Here is an 8,452-nt window from a genome sequence, read left to right on the forward strand (position 1 = left end):
ATATTTTGTTGTTCTACTACTTTCATAACTTTGCTGCTGTGAATTGGGAATTTCTCCATTGCGAGACTAAAAAAAGTTTTCTTATCTTATCTTATTTCTTTTTCCATGTCGCAGGTGCCTGTTATTTTCTTTTTAGGATCCCATCTACCTCATCTACAAATGACGTGCGTTTTCATAATCAACTGCGGCCCTTGAGCACAAATGTTTGCCCATTCTTGATTTGCTGTATTCACGAATTGCAGCTTTTATTGAGAAATAGTGGTTTGTTAATACCAGGTGTGTTGATGGGAACTACATAAAACAGACATTTCTGAGGTTGTTAAAAAAAATACTTAGAATAAGATGAGAACATTAGAGGAGAAATAACCCTCATAGAATATCGTAAACTCAATGATGGCATGGGCCCTGTTGGCTTCAGAGCCAAATGAAAAATAAAACACATGTGAAAATTCCTCCTTCATGCTCAGTTTGCGTTACTCATCACCTCATACTGTATCTCTTTGTATTTCTCTTCTTAAACCGTGCGTGCAAAGATCACCTTGACCGCTCCTGTGTTTTAATTGCCGCCGAACCGTGTCCGCTGGAATTGTGACACACCAGCCAGCTGAACGGCTTGTCAGTTGCCATTCTAGCCTCACGTTACTACATTTGCACAGCAGGTGTTGAGTCACATGCAGGGGCCAAAAGCCTCAATTTTGACCCGACAGGAATGACATGTCTTCACACATGGCCAAACTCTTTGAAGGGGAAGCACATCTGCACGTCGACGGCTCACTCAATGCCTATTTGAGGGAGAACAACGGCTGAAATTGATATTCATTTCATTTACATTAAACCCCTGGCCATTTGCTACTTGTTATTTACCATAGTTTCCCAAAAGTACGGCACACCGTATTAAGAGGTGCAGTGTCAGTTACGGGTGCTGTTTCTGTATTTAACAGATACACAAGATGCACTTCCAGTAATAATTTTACAGTTTGAGCCCTGTGAGTCCCAGGGACTCGCTGATTAGAAAAGTATGAGTCCCATTATGCATTTAGAGAGTCCCAAATTTCGAATTCTGAAATGGTCTACATATTCAATTGCAGATGATAATAACACAAACACCAACAACATACTGCACGTTGTTTATTTTTCAAAAATGTTCATAATTCAGGCATACAAGATTTGCTGAGAAATAGATTCTTATTTCATCCCATGGTTCAGTCTTTGGGTTAATAAATTCTCCTCTCTTTACTTGGCTTTCTCAAAGTCAACTTATCATCGCCAAAAACTATCCAACTTTAGCTGCTTCCTCTGTGATATCGCCGCGATAAACTTTCGCGACACTTGTTTTAACATTACACAAGTTGGCAATCGTCTGCTTCTTGCGAGGTGAAGGCCGATTTCGCCAATCTCGTCTCATGAGAACGGAAATCTCGTCACGCGAGATTACTTAACGCGGGATCAAAACAACAATGGCAGCGATGGTCAAACTGCGATCGACGCTGGGGAAAAAAGATTTGCCGTACTTTTTTTTTTGTTTTGGCGGCGAAATTTCCTCGCGTCCCAAAAACGCACATTATTTGGAACTGTGCGTCCCGCGAGAAACTTATGCGTCTAGGACGCGGGACGCAGAGGTAACGAGATGGCTGCACTTCATTGTTGGACGCAGGCATGGTAAAACGTACGCTATCTTAAAAAAATACGGTAGCATGCATGCCCGCTAACGTATTTTTAAAAAGGCAGCGGAAGCAAAACTGAGTTTGGTTTCCATTTATTGAAGTATTTAACAACGTACTCACGTTATGTTTTGATCGATCCACGAGTCCATCAATGTCCTAATCTTCTGTATCCGAAATGAATGGCTGGGCAGGTTCCCTCGTGTCATTGTCAGGCTCAATCTCGTTGTCGTCTCAGAAATGGCTCTTTCGTAAACTAGAACAACAGTGCAAGCAGACACGTTAGCCCATGCATCCACAATCCATTCAGAAATTGTGGCGATGCCTCCCACTTTTAGTAAAGCTGTGTTCGCCATTGCTCCCATGCCACTCGCGTCTTAACTTTGAACGTCTTTTTTTTCACCGATGTCCAACGGTTGGTGTTCCTTCATCAAGCCTCCCAGAATGATGTCAAACTCAGAGTTAATTTGCTGCACTTGGCCATCTCACGGCCGCTGTGAAAAATGTGCACGAAGTCATAGATCGTCAGGGACGATGACACGTACGCCTCACTTAGCCACTTTCTCATTTTCTCCTCGTCCATCCAGCCTTTTTGATTGGCCCAAACGATGACTCCGGCCGGAAAACGTTTCTTTTAGGCAGCGTCATGTAGGAATGTGGGGATTGGTTGAGAGAAAAGTCAGGAATGGAAGCCAAGTGAGGCCGGCAGAGTGGCAGAATAAAGGATTAAAATCTCCCAGAAAGTGTCTTTATTTAATGCAATGCAGAACATTACACTTTGTAATGCAAGTAGGAGCGGAAGTTGGCCATCCGTCCTTATCTGGATGAATCGATGGCGCTGTTTCATAAAACGGAAGCACCATGGATGAGTTGATCTTGAATTCTCTCGTGTTTTTACTCGAGGTCCTCCGCGTAACTGATAGCTTGCATTTTAAACTGTGCCTCGTAAGCCTGTCTCTTCGTAGCTGCCATTTTCGGGGAACCTTTGCCAAACCGATGTTGTTTAGCACAATGCACATCCCGGCACTTTTTACCTATACTGGGGGGCATGCCTTTCGCGTCCTCTTTCACGCCCACCCTTCCCACTGTAACGTCCGCCTTTCCTTTGATATAAGCAGTCGGTCGAGTGCAGCGCTCAGCGAGGTCACGCAACACCATTCACAGAGTTTGGAACTCAGTGAATACACAAGACACCCCACCCCGCCCCATTTTATTAGGCAACCTGTCCATTTTGGAGAAAATTTAAGTGCACCTTATGGTCGTGAAAATACAGTACAGTGATCCCTCGCTATTTCACGGTTCGTTTATCGCAACTTCAGTGCATCGCGGATTTTTTCAAACATATTCATAAATTTTTTTTTGTTTCGTATTAAGTCCGCAAAAAGTACGCAAAAGGTCCGTGAGAAGCAGCGAAAGTCAGCAAAACAACAGCGAGTCACATAGAGCAACATATACAGTACTACATGTACGTATATGTTTACTGTATTTTGTTATTCATAAACTAACCTAACTTATACATGTTTAAATCTATTAGTATACAGCATTAAGTCATGTTAATTACTTCAAAATGTACTTCTACATGCATGTATACCATTAAATTTGGCCTTATAAAAGAGCTGCAAGAAGGAGAGATACCGCCGCTCATTCCGACCGACTACTGTCAGGCTGCTGAATCAAAAAAATAAAATAAAACAATTGTAAATAGCACAGCCACCTTATCTATGTCTATATTTATATTGCACTTCATTGAACGGTGTACATTGAAACTGTAACATTCATTTTGTGAATGCAAACACTTTGTTTTTCTTCTTTCTTCCTTCTACCCAGAATCTTGCTGCTGTAGACTGTAAATTTCCCCAGTGTGGGACAAATAAAGGATATCTTATCTTAAATATTATGTACATGTACCTATATGGGGGGGGGGGGGGGGGGTCGCTACTTCGCGGATTTTCGTTTATCGCGGGTGGTTTTGGTCCCCATTAACCGCGATAAACGAGGGATTACTGTACCTATTTTCACCTTGTGAGGAACCAAATCTCAACTGATCGCTCAAAAAAAAAAAAAGAAAAAAGATTCCACAAGATTGCGACAAAGCTAACATGAAAGTGGTCATTAGTGTCAAGGAAGTGGCTTAAAGTGGTACATCTCGACTGAGGGACTGTATCCTTCAAGTGTATAGTGACAGAATTTTCTGGAATGATCAAAGATTTCAGCACATCTTGTCAGTGAATTTTATCAACTATAGATCAAATTATCAGGAGAAAAGTAAAACCTAGGGTGAAAAAAATGAAGCCCATATTTTTTGAATAATGTATATGAATATATTTGAATAATTGCTTTTTCTGTCAGCTGAGGAGGGAAATCAAACATAATTTAGGTTTTTTTTTCCAGTCCATATTTCTTCTATCAGCTGTGCGTCTTCATTTTATTACTGCTTTTTTTTCTTTTTTGACCGCTGACCGTTTGACACATGACAGCAAACTGGGAATGCCCTCATACTAGATAAATCGTGGCCTGTATACTTTTTAAGGGTTTATCCGGGCTGTTAAAAGCTTCATCAAAACCGCAGAGCTGCTGACATGCAACAACTCATATGCATTCCGTAAATAAATGAGAAATTCGCTAGAAATTTTAAGAGGCGACGAAGCGGCATTCGCTACACACAACAGCTGGGAATGGCGTGGTGTGGTGAAGCAGCAGGCCGGGTCGAGACGCCGCTTAAATAAACATGTTAGATCAGCCTCGTCTTTACTGAGACGGCCTGATGAAGCTCTGCATTGTCTAGAGTAGCAAATGTTGCACTGGGAGCAACACATGAGCCAGAATTTTACGTGTGGATTAGTGAGGGTTAAACACTTTGTGCATGGGGTTTTTCTTGTTTGGATTTGTTCTATAAATAAGTCTCACTTTAGCAGAAAATAGTATCAAGCGGCCGAATTGTCCTTTGAAGGAAATAAATATCGGCTTGCATGACTGAGTGGATTATACTGGGATGCAAACAAGTCGAGTTTTTTTTTCTTTGTAAATATTCTATCAACAACCTTCCATCAAAAACAAGCTTCAAGTATGAAAGAGCCCCCCCCCCCAATGCATTAATTAATAAGATTTACAACCAGGTTGCAGTTATATTATTATGTCTATTGTAGTGTACGTCAAGCACCTGATATGGAAATGATGGCCAAGGATGACTACTACTCTTAGAGCCAGTAGGGCAGTAGACGGGGGACAATTTAGAGTGTTCAATCAGCCTGCCATGCATGTTTTTGGAACGTGGGAGGAAACCGGAGCACCTGGAGAAAACCCACGCAGGCCCGGGGAGAACATGCAAACTCCACACAGGGAGGCCGGAGCTGGAATTGAACCCGGAACCTCTGCACTGTGAAGCCGACGTGCTAACCGCTGGCCTACCGGGCCGCCCTCTCCATTTGTTTATTTATTTATTTATTTATTTGCATTTGCGTCAAACACCAGCCAGTTTCTCGCTTCTCTTTTTTTTTTTGCTGGTGTGTCCCATATCAGATTGGAAAAGCAGAAAGTCAATTAGCATGCTCTGAGATGCTAAATATGGTGGTTAGGATAATCCACATTTCAAACTGTAATACAAACCTAACCATCCAAAATGTTATCACCATCTTGTTCTTCCTTCTTTGTTGTCTTCTTTTACAGTTTGTCTACTTTTTGTATTTCTTTTTTTATGTGTGTGTCACGCGCCAAATTGGAGTATCGGACGAAACTTGAAACTGGAATACTGTCTAAAATGTTGTCATGTTTTTTTTTTTTGGGGGGGGGGGGTCCACTCTTGCTGTCTTCATTTTTTTCCGACTGATACCAGGACGAGTATTAGTATTCACTGTTGAGTACATACCGATACCGAGTATCGATACAAGTTGTACTTTTCATTCATAAAGTTTCAATACACATAATAACAAATAAGGGTGAACAAAGACCTTTATTTGTTTCTGACACACATGATGATTTGTCAGTGTGTCAACCTGCCAGAGTGCAGCTCCAACTACTGTTGAGTTGGAACTTCCGGTCAGAAGGACAAGATATCAGATATTTTTTGGCCTTAAAGCGGATGTCCGCTCTTTTTTCTTTTTTGGACTTTCTAGTCTTAACACGGTTTTCTGATTAATATTGTGTTTGTGGAATATGAATTAAGCAGCAAACTCAATCAATATTCAATATCAGATTGTTTCGACCATAGGGGCTACATAGAAATATGTTGAAGGCATATGTTTAGTTGGATTTCCCTCTAAGTATCTGTGACTGGTATTGTCAGCCTTCACCAGTACCCAATATCTCAAAATAAGGCTGGTATCAGCCCGATACCAATACCTGGTATCGACACCGGGCCATCCCAGGTTGTGTCACACCCCAGATAAGAGAAGCGGAAAGACAGCTATTTCTCTGAAACGCTGGATACGGTGGTAACGATAATTGACTATTTGAAATGATATTATGAACGTTTTTTTTTTCTCTTTGCATTGTCATCTTCTACAGTTTGTGTCTTCTTTTGACGTCTGCTTGCCGTTGCGTCATGCAACGGATGGGTCAAAAAACAACTACCTGTACAACTCTCAGCGACGCTCAACACAGTTGTAACAATAATGACCAAGTAAAGAGTTGTACTAACCCTCTGAATTTTGATGATGCGCCTCCCCCCACCTCCCCCTCCTAGTGTACACAAACAGGCTTGTTTTGACTTTTATAGTTTTTATAAGAGGGGTGCGCCAACTCAGTCAGGATGTTGAACAAGGGCGCATGGCTTTAAATGTTTGGGAAAGCCTTCTCCCAAGCAGTCTGACCTTACTTAAATATTCAATACCGGCAGCTTGCATCAGTGTTTACAGTCAGGCTGTCTGCGTCCCCTCTGAGCTCTGCTAAGTGAACCGTGGCCGCTTCAATGGCCTCCCTGATTAGGAGTTAAATGTCTCCAAAGAATGGAGACAAGTGATGGCCGCAGACCAAGCGTGGCACACGGTGTGTGCTGAAACAGTTGTCTGGTTGCCCCGCAAACACAAGATAGGAAGTCCGATACGAGGCCGGGGCTCGACTGTTTGTTCATAAAGAAGACGGAGGCGGGGGGGTGAGAGCGCCGTGACGGGGGATTAAAAAAAAAAAAAATCTTTAAGCACCTGCAGTAAAACACAATGCACGCTTATGAAAACAGCCAGGCCAGGAATTTTTCCAAAATGAGCCAAGTCACGTCTTCAACGCGACCGAGACAGGAGCATGAAAGCGGCAGAGGAAATGGGGGTAGAGGGAGGCGTCACCTGGAGGGCGGGCCGCCGCTGCTGACAGGATCCCGACTGAGCGAGACGCCCGAAGAAACGACGGAACGCCGGGCCCTGCGCCTCACGGGGGTCGTCGGGGGTGGCTGCCTTTGCAGACAGCTGTTGGTGAGCACATCATTGGCCTTTCCGCAGCAGCGAGACGCTGACAGATTAGGGTTGACGTCTCTTCAAAACGTCCTTGACATTTATTGGGAAAGGTTTGGTGTGTCATTACTGTACAGTCTTGTAAGGCACATTTTCACCAAGATTTTTTCAAAAATGAAATGCAAACATTGATGCCTTCGTTTCCACTATTCAGTCACAGGGAACATTAATCCTATTCACCAAACGTTAAGGGAAATTCAGGTTTCAGGTGAAATTTGAGTGACCTTAATTTGACCTCTCAACTTGAATTAATGCATGTGACCAATTGCTCAGTAGGGCTGAGCGATTACAGGAAAAAATGATCCCGATCATTTTGAGTGGTGTTGAAATTACAATTACGGTAATCAAACCATTTTTCATTGAAACCTTGCATTTATTCAACTCCTCAAAACTACAGTCATAGTTTCATGCCCGTTCATCCCTCCATGTTGAACACTATTCTTTTTGTCACGTAAATCATGGCCTAGTAAATACTGTATGTGTAATTCAAGCCTCAATTTTCATTTTGCGACATCCATTCCTTTGATGCCTTACATCTTTGCCCAAATTCAAATAATGTGAATAAGCATTTACCTTCTCTCTATACAATATTTATTGTTAGCTTATTTTTCCCCCACAAGCCTTAGGGTTTACTGGGAAAACCTGGGACCGCTCTGCAAGGTATTCATTTTTCTTCGATTATAACATTTTAAAAATTGCGATAAGCCGAAATCAAAGTTTCGATTAATCGCCCAGCCGTACTGCTCAGTGTTTCACTACGTTGCGCACTATTTGCTGTTGTCCAGCAAGGAGCTGAAGAACAAAATAGCTACAGGTTTGAAAATTTCCAAGGATGCCCAATTTTATGACTTTTTATGACTCTTTACAGTCTCTCTACCTCTGTTCCAGATTTTCTGGCTACTTAGTATTTGAAGGATCTGTATGCTGATTTCATGATGTCCAAATGTGAACAGTATGATTAAAAACGACTGTTTCAATACCAATTCTAAATGAACCAGGAAATGTTGTGTTCAATTCATGGATCAAACACCGCTTGTGAATTTTGCCGTTCAGCTGCTTGTGGGAGGACAGGAAGTTGTGCCTAAGGTACTGAATCTCAGAACAGTTGCATATGTGCATTCAACACTTTCAAGAAGGTCAAATGAAGTTGACCTGTAGGGGCCATTGTGAATTTTAAGGTTTTGCTGAAACATTACCCGAAAACCCCGTGTCCCAAAGTTTTGGAGAGTAATGCCTATATGTTCCATTCACACTCACAATCACACCTATTGACAAATTAGAGTCTTGTCAGACTGCCCCTGGAAAATCCCACAAAGCACAACGTGAGTCTGCACAGGAAGGCCGGCGCCG

The sequence above is a fragment of the Hippocampus guttulatus genome, chromosome 2 (genome assembly GCF_054856545.1).
Source record: "Hippocampus guttulatus isolate MCC_2025c chromosome 2, RoL_Hgut_1.0, whole genome shotgun sequence".
In the NCBI taxonomy this organism is placed as follows: domain Eukaryota; kingdom Metazoa; phylum Chordata; class Actinopteri; order Syngnathiformes; family Syngnathidae; genus Hippocampus; species Hippocampus guttulatus.